Source organism: Dendrobates tinctorius, unplaced genomic scaffold (assembly GCF_039654945.1).
Source record: "Dendrobates tinctorius isolate UK_male_01 unplaced genomic scaffold, ASM3965494v1 ptg000060l, whole genome shotgun sequence".
In the NCBI taxonomy this organism is placed as follows: Eukaryota; Metazoa; Chordata; class Amphibia; order Anura; family Dendrobatidae; genus Dendrobates; species Dendrobates tinctorius.
In genome coordinates, this window is record NW_027361728.1 from 81,723,369 (window position 1) to 81,751,228 (window position 27,860).

General features: G+C 45.0%; 1 protein-coding gene across 1 annotated transcript in view; it reads left to right on the forward strand.

The window, feature by feature from the left end:
- Nucleotides 1-27,860, forward strand: part of CCDC195 (coiled-coil domain containing 195) — an 83,745-nt gene that overhangs the window by 46,554 nt on the left and 9,331 nt on the right. The window lies entirely within an intron of this gene.

The window sequence follows — 27,860 nt, forward strand, 5'->3', positions numbered from 1 at the left end:
CGCATTGATAAATGGTGTCCTTGCGTATTCCGTTTTTGTAACACACTCGGCACCTTTTTTGCGATTTACCTTTTTTTCCATTTTGCGGGACCTCACCCGGGAAATGCTGACCTGGTACAATACGAGCACCTTCAGTTCTGGAAGTTCTGGGGCCCGCTCCTTCCCGAGTGCCAAACATCAGGGCCTTAACCACTACCTCCTGAAACTCAAGGTACGACGTATCGGTGTGGTGTGCACATTGTGACAGCAGGAATGCGTTGAGCATTGACAATTTTACGATGTGCATGGCCTGCTTTTTGTACCACACCTTGGCCTTTCTCAAAGCATTGTACGGTTGGAGGAGTTGATCGGAGCAATCAATGCCCCCCATGTTTTTATTGTACCCCAGCACACATACAGGTTTGCTGACCTGTGCAGAGGTACCCTGTACAGTGCTGAGGGCGCTGCCATCACCGTGTATGGTGGTCAAGAGATGGACATCCCTCTTGTCCTTGTACTTGACCACCAGCAGGTGGTCGCTACATTGGGCCCTGCTCTCACCTTTTCGGAGCATCTGCCCAAGTAGCGTCTTCGGGAGGCCTCTCTGATTTTTGCGGACAGTACCGCAAGCTGCGGTACCTCGCACAGAGAGTGATTTGCAGAGTGGGACACTGGTATAAAAGTTATCAGTGTAGAGGTGATAACCTTTATCCAGCAGTGGGTGCACCAAATAACCACACAATTTTCCCACTCACTCTCAGGTCAGGAGGACACTCAGGGGGTTCAATCCTGGTGTCCTTTCCTTCATACACTCTAAACTTGTGGGTGTACTCTGAGGTACTCTCACACAGCTTATAGAGTTTGATTCCGTACCTGGCCCTCTTACTGAGCAGATATTGATGGAATCCAAGCCTGCCCTTAAAATGGACCAAGGACTCATCCACGCAGATGTTCCTTTGGGGCACGTACACTTCAGCAAACTTTTTGTTGAAGCGTTCGATGACCGGCCGAACTTTGAACAGACGGTCAAAGTTGGGGTCATCTCGTGCGGGACACTGTGCATTATTGTTATAATGCAGAAACTTGTAGATGGCCTGAAAATGCGTCCGGACCATGACCATTCGGAACACTGGAGTGTTGTATAAAACACTCCAATATTGCCAAATTTCAGGCTTCTTCAGGATATCCATGTGAAGAGAGATTGGGCAGGGATCAGTTAGGGTTGTAGTTAGGTGTCACAAAGGGGGGTGAAACAAATGAAAAACGGCAGGCACAAGCTCTGATAAGTGATGCGCGTCACTTATGAAAGTTTTGCGGCTGCGGGATGTGTAGGAGGAGGTGGTGCAAAGGGGGCTGAGTGAAAAAAAGTGAGCACGAGTGTTGATCGGTGAACTGAGTCACCGATCAACGCTCGGCGGCTGCGCACGGAGGCGGCGCAAAGGGGGGGTGGAGGGGGGTAAAAGGGGGGTAAAAGGGGGGGTGGAGGGGGGATGGGGGATGAAGATAGATTGGGGGGTGAAGATAGATTGGGCAGGGGATCAGAGATCAATTAACACTTACAGTTGTAGTGTTCTTTCTTCTTTCTTCTGCAGGGATTGTGATGCTACAAGCTGTGGCACCACAATACCCAGCACAGGAGCTCTTGCTGCGTCCGACCTCTCTGCAGGAATCCTCAGCTAGAGTGAGGACCCCTGCAAACAGGTCAGACAGGTCAGAGGCAGGTCAGGGGCTCGTCACAAAGCGGTCACATCGCTGCTGTGACCTATCATTGGTGGGATTGAATGATTACATCGATCCCACCAATCCCTGCTCTGCCTGATGACCATGGTAACTGCCTAGGATTGGAGCTCACACCTTCGATTCCTAGGCAGGTCATGGCCAGGTCATCAGCAGGGCACAGAGCGGTCACAGCGTGACCGCAGCTGTGCCCTGTGGCTGGCGCGATCGCCGATCTAATCGATCGCACCAACCACTTCCTGCAGGCCCTGCTGGGCCTGTCCCAAGCTCCGGCCTAGGATTGGTGCTATTACAGCACCGATCCGGGCCGGTACCAGCAGGGCACAGCGGCAATATTGCGCCGCTGTGCGCTGCGATTGGCACGATCGATTAGATCGGCGATCGCGCCAATCTGGGGGCTTTTCTCCGGTGCCTGGCACACCAAAATGCAACACGGTGCGTTTGGCGCTGGTCGGCACACCGTCAAAAGGACGCACGCATTGGCAAACGCATACCTGCGCACGGCCTGTGTACCCAATGCTAAAGATAGGGTACGCAGGTCACATGCAGCGTTATGCGCCCATAGGCGGAGCGGCTGGGAGGAGGCACAGCCAGAGGCGGAGCTTAGTGGCGGCCGTGCGCAGACCGACGCAGGTCAGTGAAACGCTAGTGTGAAGCCAGCCTTACACACCTCTATGACTGAAAGCTGGCAACTCTCGGGGGGAAGTTCATGTTCTACAAGTAGCCAGACAGCATTGGAACGCTATTAACCTGCAAGACAACCCTTTATCTGCAGTTTACTAGCATTTGGGGACATAGTAGGTTCCCTTTAACACTATCACACTTCCATCAAAAATTCCCCACCCTTCCTCCCATAATAATGAGCAATATGTGACTAACATGTAATCAAATATGTGATCATATGTAATTGGAAAAGAAAAAATTGGTGCTTTGTTCTTGAGAAATAATTTTTCAATGTCACTGAATGTAAGCTACTTTCTATCTAATGTCTTCAACTTATTCTTTGCGTATTAGCAGTTTTAAATTTAAGACATTATTTTATATACATCATTTCTGCTTTATATGAGATTTTTTTCCTATTTACACTGATCCTGAATTTAATCTCAGTTTGATACTCAAACTGACTGCTAGTAAATATTCATTAGTGGTTCCACCCTTGTCAAATTATTTTGGAGCAAATTATTTTTGGTGGCCAACTGTCCAAAAATTGTGAAGCTAGAGGAGTGTGTACACATTTTAATTATAATTATCATCATTTTGTCGTTCATAGTAATTGCTGCTAATGTAACCATGCAGCATAGTGCAAAAGTTTTAGGCAGATCTGGAGAAAACACTGCAAAGTAAGAATGCTATCAATGAGAGGGGTGTTAATAGCTTATTTTTATATATTAACAAATTGGAAAGTGAATGAGCAAAAGAGAAATCATATCAACATTTGGTGTGACCGGCCTTTGTCTTCAAAACAGCATTAATTAGCGTACACAGTTTTTAAAGGAACTCTGCAGGGTGGTTGTTCCAAACATCTTGGAGAACTATCCACAGATCTTCTGTAAGTGTAGGCTTGCACAAATTCTTCTGTTTCTTCATGTAATTGCAGACAGACTCAGTACGAAAACGAGTGTCTGCATGAAACAGTTAAGCCTGACTGAAGTTCTTTGCAAATTTGGGGCAAATGGATTTGGTGAATTTGTTCAAGATTAATGGTGTCCTCAATACTGAAAAATGCAGGCAGATACTTACCCCACATGCAGTGCCATCAGGGAGACATCTGATTGGCTCCAAATTCATTCTGCAGCAGAATAATGATCTGAAACATGCAGCCAATGCCATTAATAACTATATTCAGTGTAAAGAAGAGCAACGAGTCCAGGAAACAATGACACGGCCTTCAAGGATCCCTAATTTCAACATCATGGAGTCTGTCTCGGATGACATGTAGAGACAGAAGACTACATCTGAAAGAAGATGGAAATGTTGCCCACATTCCACCTTGAAAAAACTTGTACTGTTATACTGCATTTGAATGTGTAATATGTTTAGTTACATACAGTATTTTATTAGTAATAGATTTGTAGTCAGCCAAGCAGTAGGGAATGAATAGAAAGAGTTAGGGTTAATGATTGGAACTAGCTCAGAATGGGTGAGACTACAGTGAAGGAACAGAGGGCATTTCATGTCAGGAAGGCAGATAGGGCCCAGCGCACAATAGAAGTAGACCTATAGTCTGACGAATGAACAGAGCCGCATGAATTGGGTGTCCCTGAAGTGAGAGGAGACCAAGGCAATGCATAGTGAGATCCAGAGTAGAGACATGAAAAGTGATAGAGTGAGTGATTTACTGGAGATGGGATCCTTACAGGAGGTCTAGCAGGACGTTCCCGAATTCTCAAGCTGAAGAAGAAATGGGACGAATTGAAGCAGGGAACACGAGATGAAGAAAGTGCCCTGGGCAGTAGTTCGAAGGGATCGACAGGCAGAGAAGCTAAGTAAAGGTCATAGTAGCATAAATAGCTCCAATGAGGGTAAAAGGGTGTGGAATCCAATGGTTGAAGTACAGGACTCTTGCTGACTGGACTGTAGTGCTGTTATTGGGGACAAGGGAAGTGCCCAAAGCACTATGCTGGTTTGTGGTAGAATGAGGAGAGAATTTTTTCGAGAAGAAGACACAGGGCCTCAGATTAGTCAAAGTGGCGGGAACTTAGGACAACACCGCCCCCCACCCCCACCCCCGATGCGTCCACCTCAACGACGAACGGTTTAGACAGATCAGGCTGGACCAAAACAGGGGCAGACATAAAGCGTTTCTTTAATAAAGCAAACGCCTCCACAGCCGGAGATGACCAGTTTTTGATATCAGCCCCCTTACGGGTCAGATCAGTGAGGGGCTTGACCACCTGTGAAAACCCCTTAATAAATTTCCTATAATAGTTTGCAAACCCTAGAAAATGTTGAAGACCCTTTAAGTCTCTGGGTTGCACCCAATTCACAATAGCCCATACCTTCAAAGGGTCCATACGAAACCCTTTGTCAGACGGAATGAACCCCAGAAAAGACCATTCTTGGACAAAAAAATTTACACTTTTCAGGTTTTGCAAAAAGCTAATTTTCCCGTAACCTCTGGAGAGCCACCCATTGATGATCCATGTCAACCTGTTTGTTAGATGAGAACACGAGGATATCATCCAAATACACCACCATAAAGCGCCCAATAAAATCAGAAAAAACATGGCTAATGAAATCTTGAAAAACAGCTGGCACATTGGTGAGACCAAAGGACATAACCAAATTCTCAAATAACCCTTCAGAAGTGAGAAATGCCGTTTTCTACTCATCCCCCTCCAGAATACGGGTAAGATTATATGCCCCCCTGAGGTCCAATTTAGAAAACCATTTGACCCCTGACAATTGGTTGTATAAATCAGGGATGAGCGGGAGAGGGTAGGTATCTCTCACGGTGATTTTATTCAATTCTTAAAAATCGAGGCAAACCACCATCTTTCTTTTTTACAAAAAAGAATCCAGCCGCCACAGGAGAGACAGGGGGACGGATGGGGCCTTTACATAGGCTTTCAGAAATATACTCTTGCATAGCGGTTCGCTCCGGGCCAGACAGATTGTACCGACAGGCCTTGGGCAATTTAGCAGATTAATAGTACAATCAAAAGAGTGGTGTGGTGGTAAGACCTCGGCCTCCTTTTTGGAAAAAACATCCTTAAAATACTTCACGTACTCCGGAATACCTTCCAGATTAACGGATGACACAAGAACAGTAGTAAGGCAACTTCTACTACAATTAGGACCTCATTTAACAATGTCCCGGGATGTCCAGTCTATCACAGGATTATGTAGCTGTAACCAGGGGAACCCCAACAGCAGTCCTGCAGGCAGATTGTCCAGAATAAAGCATGAAATATGTTCCTGGTGCAAGGAACCCACTTTAAGGAGAAACTCCTCTGAGACAAATTTGATGACATTCTTAGCCAGTGGTGTTTTTTCATGGCAACAACATGAATAGGAGTCTCCAACCTAACTGTTCCTAACTTACACTTGGCCGCCAAGTTAGAATCAATAAAGTTCATGGACGACCCGCAGTCCACAAAAGCAGAAGTGGGCGTGCAGCAACTCCCACAACTAAGTTCCACTTCCAACAATACTTTTGAAAATGAGGAAAAAGGTACCTGAAAGTCTGGGTGACCTCCACGACAATCACTCAGACTCAGCTGCTTGTTAGTCGGTGGGCAGGAGGGGCAGTCCTATTTCCAATGTCCGGAATCTCCGCAGTAAAAACACAGCTTTCCTTCACATCGCCGTGTCCTCCCCTTCTCCTTGAGGTTGGTGGCCCCCACCCTCCATAGGTTCAGATGGTGGCAAAACAACAGGATTAGCAGGGAGATATGGAACCTCTTGCTGTGTAACACCTCTCTCTCTCTTAGTCTCTGATCCATACGGATAGCCTGAGTCATAGCATCCTCCAATGAGCTGGGTGGTGGATGGAGAGCCAGAGCATCCTTCACGTGATCCGACAGTCCTCTCCTGATCTGGCATCTCAGTGCAGAATCATCCCAGGACACCTCAGTGGGCCATCGACGAAACTTGGAGCAATACCATTTAGCCGAGAGCTTCCCCTGAAAGAGACTCATGATTGTGTCCCCTGCCACTCTGACCCGGTCAGGCTCATCAAAAATAAGTCCTAAGGCCTCAAGGAACTTATCCGCAGACATACAGTACAGACCAAAAGTTTGGACACACCTCATTCAAAGAGTTTTTTTTATTTTCATGACTATGAAAATTGTAGATTCACTCTGAAGGCATCAAAACTATGAATTGACACATGTGGAATTATATAATTAACAAAAATGTGTGAAACAACTGATATGTCTTATATGCTACAGTAGGTTCTTCAAAGTAGCCACCTTTTGCTTTGATTACTGGTTTGCACACTCTTGGCATTCTCTTGATGAGCTTCAAGAGGTAGTCACCGGAAATGGTTTTCACTTCACAGGTGTGCCCTGTCAGGTTTAATAAGTGGGAGTTCTTGCCTTATAAATGGGGTTGGGACCATCAGTTGTGTTGTGCAGAAGTCTGGTGGATACACAGCTGATAGTCCTACTGAATAGACTGTTAGAATTTGTATTATGGCTAGAAAAAAGCAGCTAAGCAAAGAAAAACGAGTGGCCATCATTACTTTATAAGAAATGAAGGTCAGTCAGTCTGAAAAATTGGGTAAACTTTGAAAGAGTCCCCAAGTACAGTGGCAAAAACCATCAAGCGCTACAAAGAAACTGGCTCACATGAGGACCGCCCCAGGAAAGGAAGACCAAGAGTCACCTCTGCTGCGGAGGATAAGTTCATCCGAGTCACAAGCCTCAGAAATCGCAGGTTAACAGCAGCTCAGATTAGAGACCAGGTCAATGCCACACAGAGTTCTAGCAGCAGACACATCACTACAACAACTGTTAAGAGGAGACTTTGTGCAGCAGGCCTTCATGGTAAAATAGATGCTAGGAAACCACTGCTAAGGACAGGCAACAAGCAGAAGAGACTTGTTTGGGCTAAAGAACACAAGGAATGGACATTAGACCAGTGGAAATCTGTGCTTTGGTCTGATGAGTCCAAATTTGAGATCTTTGGTTTCAACGACAGTGTCTTTGTGAGACGCAGAAAAGGTGAACGGATGGACTCTACATGCCTGGTTCCCACCGTGAAGCATGGAGGAGGAGGTGTGATGGTGTGGGGGTGCTTTGCTGGTGACACTGTTGGGGATTTATTCAAAATTGCAGGCATACTGAACCAGCATGGCTGCCACAGCATCTTGCAGCGGCACGCTATTCCATCCGGTTTGCGTTTAGTTGGACCATCTTTTATTTTTCAACAGGAAAATGACCCCAAACACACCTCCAGGCTGTGTAAGGGCTATTTGACCAAGAGGGACAGTGATGGGGTGCTACACCAGATGACCTGGCCTCCACAGTCACCAGACCTGAACCCAATCGAGATGGATTGGGGTGAGCTGGACCGCAGAGTGAAGCCAAAGGGGCCAACAAGTGCTAAGCATCTCTGGGAACTGCTTCAAGACTGTTGGAAGACCATTTCTGGTGACTACCTCTTGAAGCTCATCAAGAGAATGCCAAGAGTGTGCAAAGCTTTAATCAAAGCAAAAGGTGGCTACTTTGAAGAACCTAGAATATAAGACATATTTTCAGTTGTTTCACACTTTTTTGTTAATTATATAATTTCACATGTGTTACTTCATAGTTTTGATGCCTTCAGAGTGAATCTACAATTTTCATGGTCATGAAAATAAAGAAAACTCTTTGAATGAGAAGGTGTGTCCAAACTTTTGGTCTGTACTGTACATTCAGGGGCAGAAGCAGGTAAAGAGAAAACCCACAAATGAGTAAGGAAATGATTATCCCCACCCGCTGACTCTCATCTCCAGAGGATCGGGGAATAAGAGAAAATAAAAAGCTTGCAACTCTCCATGAACATACGGAACCTCTCCTTTTCCCCGGAGAAGGTATCTGGAAGAAGTTAACCCATTCATGACCAGACCAGGAAAAGGGGAAAACAAGACTCCAATGCCTGTCTGGATCATGACAACAGAATTGTGGATGGTAAAAATATTTTCCAAAAAATGGACAACTTACCAGTGGACTCACTACAATAATTGTTTAAGGTAAACTCAGCCAGTGGTAGAAAAGAAGACTAATCCTGGTTATCTGATACAAGAAAAGGATAGGTGCATCCCTAAATGAGCACAAAATGCCCTCCAAAATTTAGCTACAAATTAAGTCCCCCTATCTGATACCACATCCGAGGGAACCCCGTGAAGCTTCACGATCTCAGTGATGAACATCTGAGCCAGTGTCTTGGCATTAGGGAGAGCAGGTAAAGCAATAAAGCACAATTTTACTAAACCTATCCACCACAACTAAGATAACAGTTTTACTATCCGTCAGTAAATCCACTCTCAGCCACCAAGTGCAGTGACTCCCATCCCTCCCTGCATTTCCCCTGGCTCACTCTCCACATTTGATCCCATCACAGAAGAAGTCTCCAGGCTCCTCTCTTCCTATCGTCCGACTACATGCACTACTGACCACATTCCCTCACATCTCCTCCAGTCTCTATCTCCAGTCGTCACAACTCACCTAACTACAATCTTTAATCTATCCCTGTCCTCGAGCATTTTTCCCTCCTCCTTCAAACACTCTATCATTATTCTATTATTAAAGAAACTCGCTGTCGACTCATCCTGCACAAACAACTACAGACCAGTCTGCAATCTCCCCTTCATCTATAAACTCTTGGAGCATCTGGTTTACTCCCGCCTTACCCGTTACCTTTCCACTCACTCCCTCCTAGACCCATCACAGTCCGGTTATCGCCCTCCAACATTCGACTGAAACTGCATTCATCAAAGTGACCAACGACCTTCTGACAGCAAAATGTAACGGTGTCCACTCTCTGCTCATTCTCCTCATCCTTTCTGCAGTTTTCAATACTGTTGACCACCTTCTCCTACTCTCTAGGCTCCAGTCACTAGGCATTAAGGACACTGCTCTCTCATGTTCTCTTCCTGTCTTTCTGACCGCTACTTCAGAGTCTTGTTCTCTGGCTCCACTTCATCTCCTATTCCTCTTGCTCTCGGGGTACCTCAGGTCTCAGTCCTTTGCCCTCTTTTCTTCTCTCTCTACACGGCCCCAATTGGACAGACTATCAGCAGATTTTGCTTTCAGTACCATCTTTATGCTGATGACACACAACTATACACGTCATCCCCTGACCTTACCCCCGATGTCCTACAGAATGTCAGTCACTGTCTGTCTGCAGTCTCCAACATCATGTCCGCTCTCTATCTGAAACTCAACCTTTCCAAAACTGAACTTCTTCTACTCCCGTCATCTACCACCCTCTCTAAATCTGACATTTCCTTCTCTGTGGGTGGCACCATAATAACACCCCAGCAGCAGGCGCACTGTCTGGGTGTTATGTTTGACACCAATCTCTCCTTCACCTCCCATATGCAATCTCTTGCCCACTCTTGCCGCTTACACCTAAAGAACATCTCTAGAATCCGCCCTTTTCTCACCATGGAAACAACAAAAACCATCTCTGTCACCCTGATCCACTCCCACCTGAACTACTGTAATGCTCTATTAATTGGCCTCCCCATCACTCGACTTTCTCCTCTCCAGTCCATCCTTAATGCAGAAGCCAGGGTCATCCATCTGGCTAATCGGTACTTGGACGCGTCCGCTCTTCGCCAGGCGTTACACTGCCTGCCCATTCATTAAAGGATCTAATTTAAAGTACTTGTTCTCACTCACACAGCTCTCCACGGTGCGGCTCCCCATTACATCTCCTCCCTCATTTCTGTCTATCAGCTGTGCTCTGCAGACGATTTTCGACTAACCTCTGCACTAATCCGTACCTCCCACTCCCAACTCCAAGACTTATCCCATGCTGCAGCAATCCTCTGGAATGCTCTACCACAAGAAATTAGGACCAGCCACAACTTGCACAGTTTTAGGTGCTCCCTCAAAACACATTTGCTCAGAGCAGCCTATCACATTCCCTAATCAGTCATTTTATGTGTAAGTGTGCGGGAGTAGCCCATTCACTCTCTCTATCTATCCCCCACTCCCCCGAGATGGCTCGACCATCATTGTAAAGACATCATTGTAAATACACATCTGTACTTTGTATCTCCCACACCTCATTGTAGATTGTAAGCTCTCACAAGCATGGCTGTCTTATTTTGCTTTAATCACTGTATTATTGTTAAAGATGTTACTTTTGATTGTTGTGTTTGAAACTGCTAAATTGTAAAGCACTGCGGAATATGTTGGCGCTATATAAATAAAGACTATTATAATTATTACTAGAGGATGAAGGAAACTTTGTAATGAAATCCATGGATAAATGAGTGCATGGTTGGTCAGGAATGGTCAAGGGCAAAAGAGCCCATGACTGACAAGTATGTGGGGTCTTGGAACGTACATAGACAAAGCATGATAACACAAAGTCAACTACATCCTATACGCAACCTTGGCCACCAAAATCAACAAGAAAGGAGGTCCAAGGTCGCCTTACTACCTGGATGACCAGCCAGAGCAGAGTCATGATGTGACTTCATAATTCTAACATAGAGATGAACAGGTACAAACAATTTCCATGAAGGACCAGCTGGGACATCCCCCTGAGCCTTCAATACCTCACCCTCAAGTTCAGAACACATTGTGAAGACGACCGCCTCTTCTTGCAAAATAGAGACAGGATCCTCACTCCTCCCATCCCCAGGGAAACTCCGAGACAAAACATCTACTTTGACGCTCTTAATCCCAGGACAGTCATACATATGATGAGGAGGCAGTTTTTGACACCCATTTTCAGAGAACACTTTCTCAAAATCGGACAGGAAAGATGGAATGATTTTAATGGCGACACTAGTAGCACCTAGGCATTTATTTTTGCAAAAATCACTCAACTTAATAATCTCTCTGGCCTGCCAGTGTATGACTGGATTATGTTTAGTCAAGCAGGGAAGACCCAGCGCGATAGGAGTATTTTTTATTTATTTTTTATTTATTTTACTCATTTATATAGCTCCATTAATTCCACAGCGCTTTACAGACATTATCATCACTGTCCCCAATGGGGCTCACAATCTAGAATCCCTATCAGTATGTCTTTGGAATGTGGGAGGAAACCAGAGTGCCCAGAGGAAACCCACACAAACACGGGGAAAACATACAAACTCCTTGCAGATGTTGTTCTTGGTGGGATTTGAGCGCAGGACCCCAGCGCTGCAAGGTTGCAGTGCTAACCACTGAGCCACCGTTCTGCCCCTTGAGTGGGGAGACTTTCCAAAATATATCAAGAAAGGAGCTCCTTGTGAAGAGACCCTATGCGCAGGTTCACACCATGCACTACTTGCGTAAAATCACTCCGACCAAGAGGCGCAGAGTCCCTTGCAAGTATGGGGACTGGCTTCGACAGAGTTCCACAGGAAAGATTAAGGTCCTGTGTGAACTAAGCATCCACCATATTGGCTCCCACCCCACTATCCAAGAGGATGGATATTTTCTCAGTTTTCATACCAATACCCACTTTTTTGGGAAAGAAAAACTGAGATACATATGAAATATATTCACCCAGATTATCCTGGACACAACCTAGGGTAAGAGGTTTTCCAATTTTTTTTGTGCTTTAGGTAAAGGACAGACCCCTAATGAAATGCCCCTTTTGACCACAGAAAAAAATGCAAAACTGTTTTGTGGTGAACCGCAAGGGACTCATACAGAGGGGAGGCCCCTCCAAATGGCACTGGGTCATCAGAGCATGCAGGCAGAGCCTCTGTTTTAGGGAATACCATAGGGGCAGAGTAACAACAGGTCTACTCCTGAGGCGTCTATCAATGCATATGGCAAGAGCCACGGTGGCCTCCAGCAACTCAGGAGTCTCGTAAAGCGCTAGTGCATCTGTAAGGGGGTGGTGTTGCTATGGACCGTAGAGACAAGCTGCCACTTTAATAGACAGCACCCCCTTGGTTAGAGCAGTGGGACATTTTGCGCTTCCCTGCTGTAAAGACTGGTTTCTTCTGCCATACTGGAGAGGGGAGGGGCTGCTTTTCTGTGTGTGAATAGAGAGCCGAGATTTCTGCAGGAACGACACGTGCCTGTGCTGTGAAGGAAAGACTTTGTAAACTCTTCTGTGGAAAACAAGGTGGCTTTCCTATGTTGCCGTGGGGAGCCACGAAAAAAGACAAGAAAGGAATCCAGAGGAGGGAATCCACCATTTTTAGGAGCATCACTGGACCTGCACAAAAGGAAAAGACCACGTTGCACAGAGCTTCCATGAAGAAGTGCGCACCATTTTGCAAAGCTGCAGGGTCCTGGGACTGCACTGAGATACCAACACTACTATGAGTGCTAACCTCTTCTGTGTACATGCTAGAGTTTAAGATAGGCTGCAATAGATAGAGCACGGCAGCCGTGTGGCCGGTGTAGCAGAGGCCAGATAGGTTATAATTAGTGTAGCATCATACATTACTTTACTGTGTTGTCTTGCCAGTTGGATAAATACACTGAGCTGTGATAGTTGGTGCTCCATGCTGTTTGACGGCCCAGCTAGAAAATATTATCCTTGTAAATTGTCTGTTTCCATAGCATACCCCTGTTTCTGCATTTTCCTAAATACTGCATTCCTTGCCTGTAAATAAATTAACCCTTTGTTGTTTACACCTCATCTTGAGTACCGTAGTCTCCCTGCATTGTGGTGGTCCCCCGGCCATCGCTTCCCATCTTTTAGTCTTTGAGACAGGCCCTGAGAAAACTGACTCCTAAGAGCCGAATCGTTCCATCGGGTGTTCCTTTGCCGGCCCGTCTCCCTGCCAGAGCTTATGTAGCTTAGACTCAGCAACGGCGACACAGTCAGGATCATCATACATGAGGCATAGAGCCTCAAAAAAACATAAACTGACTGGAGAGACAGCGAGTCCGCAGGAAGTGAAAAGGCCCAAGATTGAGTATCTCCTTGAAGGAGAGAAATAACAATCCAAACCCATCCATTGCTCCTCACTCCCAGATGAAGAATAAAGCCCAAAACACAGCTTGTAGGCTTCATAGAAAACACCATAAATTTATTCCGCCCCCCAGAAAACCTATCCGAGAGGGTCACCTTAGGTTCAACGTGACTGACCGCCAGACCAACAGTCTGCTGCTGAGAGACCCTAAATTGCAGGTCTGACACTTCAAGCGACAGGCCCTGCAATTGTTTGGCAAAGACTACAACGGGATACATACCAAGATATAAAATGTAAGGAAGAGGGAACTCAAACTGTCCCTGTAGCTCCGACCCTAACTATCCCTACCCCGGGAGTACTCTTAACGGTAGAGAGTACCAAGTCTCCGACCTTACTATGCTCCTGTCAAAACCCTAATCTGTCCCCTCCCATACCCCATGAGGTATGGGACAGAAATGAAAAGTAAACCAGACACAAAGAAAACAGGGATAACAGAAAACCTCTGTCATACAAAAGCACTAACCAACAATAGGGAGGAGGATAGGGACAGGGAGGAATAAACTAAATTTGAAAAGGGTCCAGGAGACAAAAAACACACACATACAACAGCAAACCACAGAACACTACAATTCCAACTGCAACTCTCTGCAAACTTCTCCTAAGAACAAGGAAGCAGAGCTTTCACTGGCCAGGCAGGGAGGGTCTGGCCAATTTTTATAAGAAGAGATAATGAAATGGAGCTGCATGTTTCTCACCAGCATAGAAATGGTCATTAACCTCTTCAGCACCAAAGGAAACCAAATTTATTTAATATGGGATCCAAACACATAGGCTAAATGGAAGATCTATGATTCATAATGTGCAGCGATCTTCTACATCCAGATCTCCCAGGTTGGCGTGACACACTCCTGACGCCGAGGATACACATTCAGCTGAAATGTATTATAGAACAGAGACCCACAGGGTCTATGCACTGCAATAAACATAGTCGACCAATCAGAGGTCGGCAGCTGACGTCGGTGTGCAAGTTACTGTCAGTGACACTAAAGGCAGGTGCATGCTCCTGTGCCGGCTATAGAAGAGGACACCACACATCAAGGGATGGGGTAAGGTGAGTAGAACCATTTATTTATTTTTTTATTTGTTGGTGAAAAGCAGCAGAACAAGGACTTTGTTACTTGAAGAAAAGCAGGATGGGGCACATTATACCAGGATGGGGGACAAATATTGCATGAAGGAGCACAGGATGGGGGGCATTATACCTTACTGGAAGGGGCCCATGATAGGGGACATTATATGAGTATAGGGAACATAAATTATTGGAAGGGGCCCAGGATGAGAGACATGATACCAGGAAGGGGCCAAGGATGGAGACATTATACCACTATGGGGGACATTATTACTGGTTAGGGAACAGGATGGGGTCTTTATACTTGGAAGGCACCCAGGATTCGTTATATTATTACCAGAAGGGGCCAGGATCGAGGACATTATTATAGGATGGGGGGACTTTGTTACATACTGTAAGAGGGTGAACATGTATTTCTTCACAAGATCTGGTCCACTACAAGGGCCCATATATCCATTGAAAATGCAGGAGGGGGCCCAGATCAAAATTTTTCTCCAGGACCCATCGGACTCTAGTTACACTACTGTATACAATATCTATAAGCGTACATTCACAACCAGATTTCTTTTGCAGAAATGTATGCGGTTATCCCAGTCGCCTGATTGGAACTTGCAAAATTCATGTGCCTACTGCCAAAGAACCCCTATTGAGATGAATGTAGCTGACAAAATCTCCTGACAAATGCCTGCAAATTTCATGTAAAAAAATTTACTGTCAGGTTTCGTAAGAATTGAATAGAAAAAGAAGATATTATAGAATAGTTTTCACATCAACACCTACTTTTGTTGTACGCCATACTGCCTCAGTGTGCTACTATACAGTGTCTCTGCATCTTATGGTTATTAACAGTATACAAAACGACGCACTATGTTATGCAATCAAATCAACTACGAATTATCCTCAATTACAAGTGAGAAATTAAATAGAAATGCCCATTCGATATTTATACATTATGTAAATGTGTACATTGCATTCAATGATAGGAGAAATTTAATGTCACTTTTACATATTCGGCCACCGACGTTCATCGAGAATTTGTATATGAAATAGTGCAGAGCAGAAGAGGATCTGCTACATCTTAATCTCTGTCACCTGAAGCTCAGATGCTTCAATTTAAAATGACAGATAGTTTAACCTGAGAAATGGGAAATGCATTTTATCATCTTGCTTTGAAATTGCTATTCATATTAGGCATAGTGAATCCTGGAAAAAATATTTATCAGTCAAAATGCTAATTTACCATTTTATGTCTCTAATATATACTGCTCAAAAAAATAAAGGGAACACTAGACACTCTTACTGAGCTGACACATGGATGTTAGTGATCTTCCTATCATTTCTATCTGTCGTTTATTCCATTTGCACAACAGCAGGAGAAATTGAATCACAATCAGTGTTGATTTCACAGAAGTGTGACTGACTTGGTGACATTTTGTTGTTTAAAGGTACTGTCACACTTAGCGATGTACCAACGATTCCGACCAGCGATATGACGCGGTCAGGATCGCTGGTACATCGCTAAGTGGTCGCTAGTGAGCTGCCACACAGGCAGATCTCACTAGCGACATCGCTGGGGACGGGGGTCGCTACTTACCTGTCACACCAGGCGATCCTGCGTCCTCCCGCTCAGCTCCACGCGTCGCTCGTCGTCACAGCAGGAAGCGCCGCAGGAAGCTGACGAAGAGAAACAGTCCAGGACGTTCTCGCGCGATCAGCGATAATCAGCGGGGGAGCGGGTTGTAGGTAAGTATCACACACAGCGATATCGCTAGCAATATCGCTAACACGTCACAAGTTATAGCAATATTGCTAGCGATATCGCTTAGTGTGACAGTACCTTAAGTGTTCCCTTTATTTTTTTGCGCAGTATACATTATCTCTTTATAAATACCTAAAACTGTTGCACAGTACTATATGTGAGAAAAAATGCTGCAAAGTAAGAATGCTTTCAAAACTAGAAATTATAATAGCTTATTTTTTTATCAATTATCAAAATGCAAAGTGAATGAACAAAAGAGAAATCTAAATCATATAAATATTTGGTGTAACTAACCTTTGTCTTCAAACGTTATCAGTTCTTCTAATTGAACTTGCACACAGTTTTTAAGGAACTCAGCAGGGAGGTTGTACAAAACATATTGGAGAACTCATCGCAGTTCTGTGGATGTAGACTTGTGTGCAAATACTTTTGTCTCATCATGTAATTCAAAACAGAAACATTGATGCCAAGTTGGGGCTCTGCGAGGACCATATTATCACTTCTAGGACTCTTTGTCCTTCTTTCTGATTATGATAGTTCTTAATGACATTGGCTGTATGTTTAGAGTTGTTGTCTTGTTGCAGAATAAATTTGGCGCCATTCGGACGCCACCCTGATGGCATTGCATGATAGTTAAGTATTTCCCTGTATTTCCCATCATTAAGCATTCCCATCTCCATTTGCTGAAATGCAACCCCAAACTTGCACGGAACCTCCACCATGTTTCACCGTTGCCTTCAGACATACATTATTGTACAACTCTCCATATTTTGTTATATATCCTTTGTGGGCAATGACAGAGGTCAAACATTTTCTGTGAGTCTTCACAAGTTGGCTCACACTGTTGGTGGTATGTTTGCCCATTCCTCCATGCAGATCTCCTCTAAAGCAATGATGTTTTGGGCCTGTTGCTAGGCAACATGGACTTTCAAATCCCCCCAAAGGTTTTCTATGGGGTTGAGATCTGGAGACTGGCTAGGCCACTCCAGGACCTTCATACGCTTCTTTTGAAGCCAGTCCTTCGTTGCCCTGGCAATGTGCTTGGGATCATTATCATGCTGAAAGACCCATCCACATTTTATCTTCAATGCCCTTGCTGATGGAAGGAAGTTTGCACTCAAAATCTCACAATACATTCATTCTTTCATGTACACGGATCAGTAGTCCTGGTCCCTTTGCAGAGAAACAGCCCCAAAGCATGATGTTGCCACCCCCATGCTTCACAGTAGGTATGGGGTTCTTTGTATGCAACTCAGCATTCTGTCTCCTCCAAACACAATGAGTTTTGTTTCTACCAAACAGTTCTACTTCGGTTTCATCAGACCATATGACATTCTCCTAATACTTTTCTGGATAATCCATATGCTCACTAGCAAACTTCAGACGGGCCTGGACATGTACTGGCTTAAGCAGGGGGACGCATCTGGCACTGCAGAATCTGAGTCCCTGGTGGTGTAGTGTGTTACTGATGGAAGCCTTTGTTACGGTGATTCCAGTTCTATTCAGGTCATTTACTAGGTCCCCCATGTGGTTCTAGGATTTTTCCTCACAGTTCTTGTGATTATTTTGACCCCATGGGGTGAGATCTTGCGTGGAGACCCAGATCAAGGGAGATTATCAGTGGTCGTGTATGTATTCCATTTTCTTATTATTGCTCCCACAGTTGATTTCATCACACCAAGCTGCTTGCCTATTGCAGATTCAGTCTTTCCAGCCTGGTGCAGGGCTACAATTTTGTTTCTGGTGTCATTCGACAGCTCTTTGGTCTTCACTATAGTGGAGTTTGGAGTGTGACTGTTTGAAGTTGTGGACAGGTGTCTTTCATACTGATAAGTTCAAACAGGTGCCATTACTACAGAAATCTTGCATGTTTTCAGGTGACCAAAAATTATTTTCCACCATAATTTGCAAAATAAATCTTGCCAAATCAGATAAAGTGATTTTCTGGATTTGTTTTCTCATATTGACTCTCATAATTGTGGTCTACCTATGATGTCAATTACAGGCCTTTCTCATCTTTTTAAGTGGGAGTACTTGCACAATTGGTGGCTGACTAAATACTTTTTTCGCCACTGTAAATACAATTTCCCACCTGCTTTTTTTCCATCTATCTTCACCCACCACTCCCTTATTTCATTGATAGCCCTGGCTTCATAGAACAAGAGAAGGATGGAAATATACGGTAACTAAGCAGGTTGGAAAGTGTATTTTAAATGATTGGACATTCTGTGCTGACAGAGTCTCTTTATGCCTTCTACACAGCTGTTTTTGTTTCAGTTAATGACTGTGTTTCAACCAATATATGATATTGATGAGCATTATCTCATGTTTGGTATAATTGATTACTCATGCACATGACTATAATCTTCCAAAAATCCTTGAATTTCTACAAATGTACCTAGAAAAATTTATTTAGATTCCTCTTTTATATGTTCACTTTGTTTACTTTCCTATAATGTTTGCACAGCGGTGTGTATGTATTGTAAGGTTGCGGTGGGACACATCGTGGATGGGAGATATGTATCACAGAGATGGATGTCCTCTGTGATGTAAAACCTGCAGTAATGCTCTATTACACATAGTACTAAGAGGGGTTAATCGGCCATGATAGAGCTAAGTCTTAATGTTAGCAGCTGATGTGTTATGGCAGTATGACTGCTCTCCATATCTCCACCCCTAGGTGTGGTTCACGTTGTAAAATGGGACCGATTTACCTAACACATGGTTTTGTGTATGGGGTGTGTAGACCCCGTGGATTGTGTGGCTTTGCTAAAGGACTAAGAAACTGGACTCTAACTCAAGTGGACAAACCATCAGTATTGTATAGACTTTTTGATTTATGTTTCACTTTGTGCTGGACATTGGCTGTATTTAAGTTTACCTGTGATGTGGTATATGAGGACTGAAATAAATGAGCCGAACTTTTAAATGGAAATGATCCATGTGATAACTCCTATCACTCCCAAGTGTGTATTGTTACATTTGGTGTTGAAAGTGCGGGCAGTGTTCACAGGGAACATGTGTGACTGCTAAAGAAGTAGTGCATGTGTCAGGGTCCTGACAGTGCCGGCGTACAGCCTCCGCTAAGTAGGGACTCACCTGCACCGTAGGGACCCCTGGGGACATGAACAGCCGGACAATAAAGATGCACGGGACGTGAATGTAGAAGATTAGAAAGCTGGCACAGGACCTACGGTCATGTGAACGGTCATGTGACTGCAAGGGGGCGGGGCTTAGCATCCTGCTTTCAGAGGAGGAAGAAAACTCAGAGTCGGGCAAAGCAGAGGTCAGGCACAATACAGGCAAGCGAGGTACAGGAGGGATAAACAGACGGGAGGTCAGACAAAGCCAAAGGTCATACACAAGATATCAATACAGTACCAGGGATGAGACAGAACGGACAGTCAGGGCCAAGCAGAGATCAAAAACCAAACGGACATAGAAGGTACCAAGCAGAATCCAAAGCGATATCCAGAGAACAGACCGAGTCATACACAGGGAATCAAGCAACCAGAACACAGCACTAACACACTCAGGGGTCACCACACAATGCCAAGGGCGAAAGTATAACTGACGGGGGATGGGAGCTTCCTGAGGCTATAAGAAGCCTCCCCAGAACCAATGAGAGGCCACCCTAATAGGTCCCAGGTGTGCAGGTGAGAGTCTGCACTGCAATCAGAACATTAACCCCAGAAGTGTCGGTCACCCAGCACTGGTATCATGACAGCATGTTTGGTATAAGCGAGGGAGCAACGTCAGACAGTATGGAGGACTGGATTAAACACCTGGTGCAAGCCCATCAACAGCAACACCTGGTGCAACAGGAGACAAATAAGTTTATGCAAAGCTCCAGTAGCAGCAGCAGCAACAAGTCCAGTACTGAAAACAGCAGAAGCAGATTAAATTACTCACAGAGGCAGTTTGTGGCATGATTGCAACTCTGACTCCAAAGTCAGCTGATGATTTCTCTGTCCCGAAAGCAGTGAGAAGAACCTTGTAGAAAATGACCCTAGGTGACGACATAGAAGTCTTTTTAACTGTTTTTGACAGGGTCGCCGATAGGGAGAAACTCCAGACAGAACAGTGGATGGAAGTCCTGGCACCATACTTAATGAGTGAACCACAAAGGCCTACTATGATTTAGCCTTACAGGAAGCCAAAGAAAATGCAAAATTTAAAAAGGAGATTTTAGCGTTGGGGGGTAACAATGACTGCCAGAGCACAATGGGTCAACCACTGGGCATATCAATGGGAAAAAACCCCGATCTCAAATGTCTCATCTACTGCACCTCATTAAAAAATGGTTGCAGCCAGAGTGCTCTACCCCAGCGCAGATGGTAGTTATTTACCATTTCGTGCACTCCCTTCTGAGGCCGATGCAGTCTTGAGTTGCCCAGGGAGTTTCCTGGAATGACGATGACATGGTTGGACTGTTTAAAAGGTATCAGTTGGTTGACGAGTCCTTGGGGCACCAACACACTCCATACTGGGGGTCCCATCAGAGGGCGGATGCTCAAAAGGGGGCGGCTGAGATCATGCCAAAGGACTCATTGGGGAATGTAATTTGCTGGAAATTTCACGGCCTGTTGTCTCCTGACCACTGAGCAAATGGACGGTAGCATGGGACGCTGGTGTTCATTCTACGCATATCTGGCTTTTATGTAGACTGTCCACTCGTCAAGGGGCCCCAGCTTGTCCTTTAAAAGTGAATGGTCTGCAAATGTGTGGACTACTAGACTTAGGGAGTTTAGTGACCCTCGTGAGAACCACATTCCCTCTCCAATTGATGCCTGGGAAGATGGTGGGCATCTGCTGCATTCACGGGAATGTTAAAGACTAGCCGGTGTCCAGAGTGATCATTGAGTAGCCCAAGCCACTGAGTCCCAAGAGGTCGGCGTCGTCCAGGATTTATTGCACCCAAATATCATAGGCCGGGACTTTGTGTTGTTTTGGGACTTGTGGGGAGGGGCACAGACTTTGATTTCTCAGGTAAGAGGCTATTTGACCCTAAAAAGTCTCATTAATCCCAGAGCCTGACAGGTTTCCGTCCTGTGTAATGGTGGAGGATGAGGAGGTAGTATCCCCAATGCTGACATTCCTGAGATAGGGGTGACTGGAGAAAATGTGGGGTCTGTCCAACATAGGGACCTAACTCTAAAAGATGCATTTAATAATGTGATCGTTATAAACACCATAACGTAGGAGCCGGGAGCTGACACCATATTTCCCTATTTTATGATCAATGGGGACTTATTGTATTGTAAGGTTAGAGAGGAAATAGTGGAGCAATAATTTGTACCAGGACTCTATAGACTGAGGATATTGAACATGGCCTATTCCCAAGTTCTGGATTGCCAACTCGGTTTGTATAAAACCCAAGAACGGGTAACTTGGAGGTTCTAATGGCTTTGCTGTCACCAAGAGATCCTAAGTTCTGTCCCACCTGCAAGTTAACCGCTTCTACCTCTCATTTTCAAAATCCCCTCATGCCAATGGCCATCATAGGGGTGAAGTTTGAGTGACTTGCCATGGACCTGGTCGGGCCCCTGGTTAAGACTGCTCAGGGGCATCAATATTTATTGGTTGTACTCGACTATGCTACTCAGTACCCAGAAGCAGTTCCCCTAAGAAAATCCTGCATGAAAAGTATAGCCCTTGAGTTGGTCCACATCTTTGCCCAGACAGGACTACCGAGAAAGATCCTGACTGATCAAGGAACACCCTTTTATAACTAAGGTGATGATGGAACTGTGTAAGGCCTTGCAAATTACACAACTGAAGAAGTCAGTTTACCGTCACCAGAAAGACGGCCTTGTGGAAAGGTTCAATAAAACATTAATATTATTCTCTATCAAGGAGATTCCACAACTTTTACTGGATTCTCTCCATCTCAGCTCCTGTATGGCTGACATCTGCGAAGTCTCCTTGATATAGCAAATAAGACCTGGGAGGGTGAGGTCAAGCTCCATTGGAGCATTATTGAGCACATCACCAAGATGCAGGAGAGGGTTACGAATATAATTACATCATAAAGGAATATCTCCTCCAGGAACAAGAGGCTCAATCCCAGGTCCTTGGGCTTATTGCCACAGTAGAGAGTAAGTTTTTGGTCAAATGGCAAGGGCCCTATGAGGTGTTAGTGAAGCTGGGTGAATTTTAACTACAAGGCTCATCCAACAGGAAGACAAATGCTGTATGAGGTCTACTACATCAAAGCATGGAAAGATAGGGACACCGTTGAAGCTCCATGTATGCTCTTTAAGCTAGAAGGGGACATTGAGAATGTCACTGTAGCTGAGATGCTGTTGAGAGCCCAAAAACAGCTGTGTCAAGAATTGCTGCAGCAGAACCAGGACCTGTTCTCAGATTTTCTGGGGTGTACAGATGTCATAGAATATGAGATTCTGATGGAACCTCATATAAGGGTGAACTTAGAGCCCTATCGAATTTCTGGAGGCCCGGAAAGAGCTGATCTCCAAGGAAAAGAAGCATATGCTGAATCTCTGAGTCATTGAGGAATCTAAGAGCAGGTGGCCTAGCCCGATTGTCCTTGTTCCAGAACCAGATGGCGAATGAAGATTCTGTAATGATTATGGGAAGCTGAACGAAGTCTCCAAGTTCGACGCATATCCGATGCCACATGTTGATGAGCTGATCGAGAGACTTGGGTCGGCAAGGTATATAACCACCCTAGATCTAACTAAGGGGTATTGTCAAATCCCCATGTCACAAGAAGCCATAATCTTCAGCCTGGATTGGAGAAGCCATCTGAGAAAGGTACAGGTGGTGTTTGATGCTCTCATGAAGGCAGGATTCTTTAGAAATAAAAAAAAAGTTCCATGGGGAAAGAGGAGGCCAAATATTGTGGATATGTAGTAGGTAGAGGCAAAATCAAACCCCAGATCAATAAAGTGTACGCAATCCAGAACTGTTAGAGAGTGCATTCAAAAAAGCAAGTTAGGGCCTTTCTGGGAAACATAGGGTACTACAAGAGGTTAATTCCAAACTTTGCCATGGTGGCTGCACCGCTGACCAACCTCCTTAGTGGGACAAAATCTGTTATGGGCAAATGGACGTCGGAGGCAGAGACTGTCTTTCAATAACTAAAGCAACCGATCCTAGTAGCTCCCGACTTTAAGAAGGAATTTGTACTCCAGACGGACACCTCAGAAGTTAGATTAGTAGTCGTCCTTCCTCAGGAAAAGCACAGAAGAGCAGCCTGTTCTCTACATGATTGGAAAACTGTCAGTATGTGAGAAAAATTATTCTATTTAGAAAAGGAATGCTTGGTCATAAATTGGGCAGTGGATACATTGCAATACTATCTGTTTGGCTGGAGTCACACTAACCAGCGCAAAATACGGTCCGTAGTTTACATGCGTAATACGGATGAATGACCCCTAAATAGTGCTCCGTAGGTCATCCGTAAGCCAGGTGCGGTCGCGTATTTTGCTCATGTCAGCATCCGTATGTAATCCGTATGGCATCCGTATGCAATCCGTATGGCGAGATTTTCTCGCAGCCTTGCAAAATGGACATTTAACGGTTTTGAGGCCTACTAACTATTTAAAACATTAGGCTGCACTGTATTTATTGGCTCAGGAACAGGTGGCAGCCTCCATTCTGTCCATTTGTCACCTTGCCTTCACTAGGTGTGTTGCTGTGGTATGTGCAGCATGTCAGACAGTCTGACTTTCACCACAACTGAGCAGGTTCTCTTCAACTGGCTTTTGTCATGGTGCTTTGGCCAACCATACCCAGTGATAGTGGATCCGCGGAGGAGGAGGCGCATGTGGGTACATCCACTTTTGAGGCAACGAATCACAAGAGGTAATTTTCATCGCCTCTATTATTCTCTGTGGGAGCATCCTGTCAAATTCTAACAATACTGTCGCATGAGCCTTGCAACATTTGCTACACTCTTGGAGACACTGCGCCCTTGGATAACCTTTCAGGATACAAGGATGCGCAAAGCTATATCTGCAGAGGAGCGACTTGTACTCACAATACGTTATGTACTACACAACCACATTCTCTATGTTCATGATGTGTTGGGCAAAGTTTGAATTTTTGCCTTCATGGAGTAAGTTTTAGGCCCTCATCTTAGTCCACATATGTTTCAACTTACAGACACGAATGTTGGGTGGAATATGGACTGAATATCACTTACTCATTGTGCAAAGCAAGATGTGTGTGTTCTAGCATAGTCAGGTCAATATGTATTGAAATATGGACAAGACTAACACAAGTCGTCATGCCCGAGGTCAGGATGGAAGACTGGTTGAGGATATCAAGGGACTTTGAGGAAGAATGCCAGTTTCCAAATGGTATTGGGGCCCTTGATGGCAAACATATCCGGGGGCGTAATCCGCCGAACTCTGGCTCCCAATTCTTCGATTATAAACAATACTTTTCTGTAGTATTGTTGGCTCTGTCTGACCCTCAATACAAGTTTATAATTGTTGACATTGGGGCCTATGGAAGGACGGGAGACTCTAGAGTCTTCAATACTTCCATTATGGCTCGGCGGCTACGCACCAACCATTTTGATCTACCACCACCACGACAGCTACCAGGCTCCACGCAAGAATCTGTCCCTTATGTTCTTGTGGCAGATGATGCCTTTCAGTTAACGCGCAATGTCATGAGGCCATATCCCCGGCGCAACCTTCACCACAGGCGCAGGATATGTAACTTGCGCCTATCACGTGCTTGGCGACTGGTGGAGTGTTCCTTTGGCATTCTTTGTGCCAAATGGCGGCTACTCCAGTCTGCCATTCAGCTGAGTGAACCAAATGTTAATGAAGTAGTGAAAGCCTGTGTGGTACTTCATAACTTCACCAGGATACATGATTGTTCCTCCTCTGCTGGTGTTGTGCGTAGGCCGGACAATGTGTGTAGGGTGAGGCCACCTATCAACCATCAACGTAGACCGATCTCTGGCCTCAATGTGCGTGATCCTTTCACGAATTACTTTATGGCACCTTAGGGGGAACCTTCTTGGCAAGAGCATGCTGGATCTATGTTGGCAATGTTGCTTTGATGTGTGTCAAAATATATATATTTCTACCCCTTGTGACTCTCTGACTGTTGCTTTGATTTGGTACGCGTATTTTGATATGGGTTTGGACAATTAAGACAGAGACGTAAAGTGTAGTTGGCCAATTTTTACTTTTGCCTTTTTTGTGTTTTTTTTAAGTTTGTAAGGCAAACATATTCTTGCCCTATGAAAAACTTGGGCAATGGCCCAAATTGGGCTTTTGACATATTTCAACATTGTTGTTCAAACAAAATTACTAACATATCCTACAACATACATAGTGCAATAACAACATTGCAACTGTACACATTTGGAATACAAAGTAAAAAAGAGGCGTTATCCATCATCAAAATGAGCTACACAAGATAATACTAACATTTATTATAAATGTTTTCAAACCATATTAATAAGCCACCATGACAGGCAAGGCTACCTCACGCGTTTCTGACACATATTACATGTCTGTAATAAACACAATATTTCACCGCACTATACTGGGAAAGTCAAAGGATCAAAATAGAAGACTGACTTGATAATACATAGAGAGAGCGTGATGGTCTTGAGGCTGTTTGCCTTGATTTTGGAATATAGTTAGCTGGCCTAAATTGGACTAAGAGAATATGGACAGCACGCCTTTTCTATGCATTTTCAAGTGAGTACTCTATTTTGATCCTTTGACTTTGCCAGTATAGCCCCATGAAATATTGTATTTTTGACAGACATGTAATATGTATCAGAAACACATAAGGTAGCCTTGCCTGTCATGGTGTCTTAATCATATGATTTGAAAACCGTCATAAGAAATGTTATTAGTATCTGTTTTAGCTCATGTTGCTGCTGGATAAAACCTCTTTTGGACTTTGCCTTGGGATTTTAAACACCAGTTCAAACACACTGGACATCTCCTCCCATCAAAACAATTAACAACAGTCATATACAGTATGGGTTTACTAAGTCACTTATAAATTGTGGAATGTTGGGGAAGGAGAAGGCGAAGGAGCAGCCTGTGCTTGCTGCTGACTACTTTGAGCAACATCGCCCTGTGTGGGTGCATACTGTTGCCCATGCTGTTGGTAGTGACCTTCCTCCTGTGATTGTTGGGGGTAGTGGCCATAGTAATACTGCTGAGGGGCATCTTCTTGGGGCGGGTAGGCCCGTGGCTCATACCCACCAATATAGCCATGTCGGCCCCAACCAGGTTGGGACCAGCCTCCAACACTGGGTGGGACTAAGTGGCCATATTGGTGGGGTTGGCTAGAGCCAGAAATCTGTTGCTGGTGTTGGGAAGGTTGGGTAGGGGGAAGAAGGAGGTGAGGTGTAGGCCCACGTATTAGAGGATGTTCGGACCCTGCTTGAGCAAGCATCTGTGTAGATGGTCTCATGCGCATTAGATTTCTGGGGGAAAGCTGCCACCTCTCCAGATATTCGAAAAGCTCATATGGGGTATTGGGGGGGTGCTTGCATCAAGCAGGATCTGAAAAGATCCTCTAATACGGAGCCTGACCTCACGGGTAAGGGCATGGAGATAAAGGGTCAGGCTTCGTGAGTAGGCCTCCTCCCCATCATCTGTAGTTACTCTAGATAAATAATTTAGCACCCCTGTGTCCGCATTGGTCCTGCTCTCTTGAACAGTGACCTGGCGCCTTCTTCGTGTTCACCGGGATGTAACAGCAGCCTGTGGGGATCCCCTGATATGGCCAGTTGGGCTGCTGCTCAAGTTGCCCGACTCTTCCAGGATGGGTGATGGGGCAGCAGCAGACCATCCTGGTGGTGTTGTGTGTTGGGCAGCCAATGGGTTCTCCTGTGATGACTCATCTTCTGCCATCCTTCTTGTAGGGGGAGAAGATGGGCCAGCCACCTCATCCCCTACAGGATCAATTATGGGCTCTGTCTCTGAGGCCATTCCTCGATCCGTAAGGTTGGATTGAGTTCTGTTATGAAATAGAACAGAGGCAAAAATACATCAATATTTTTGGCCCTGTAAAGTATTTGTGTAATGTGGTGTGAGGTATCTACTTACGGTCTCAGATCCAGAATTGGGGCGAGGAAGGAGAGCCGGTCGTAATAGATATATTTCCTTTTGACGTATCCCGCATCCCCACTCCTGGACCGCTGCTGGCGTTCCCGGCGGTATTGGTCCCGGATGCTTCACCAGCGTTTCATCACATCTTCCACTGCAATGTGACAGGAAATATTGTCAAATTCACATATTTGATAGGTCACATTTGCTACCAGTAGTCTAGGCATGGGGCCTTCTGGGGTGTGCTTTCTACCCATGGTGGCATATCTAATTGGGCAGATACACAGGGTCTCTTTAGCTACACTTAATAATTGGTTTGTCTAGGAGGATGAGGAGCTTGTGGCCTAAACCCAAATTATGGCTGTGTGAATCCAAGTGTCACATCCAAATCTAACGGCCTCATGAGGCAAAAAGTACATGCACAGGAAGGGGGGTGCTGATTCTATATTCCTTTTTTGTTGTGCGCTAAGGTTACTCATGTTTTGCCTTGTACTTATGAATTTTATGCTGCTCCTCACGTGGTCGGTCACCAAAGTCATGGTACATCTGGCGACAGATGCGCATCCATGACGCCTCCTTTCTTGCCCGGTTTGCATAATTGGCATCACGTTGGTCCCAGATTTCGGGACGCTCCTGGCACCAGGACTATTAACATCTCCACATTTATGT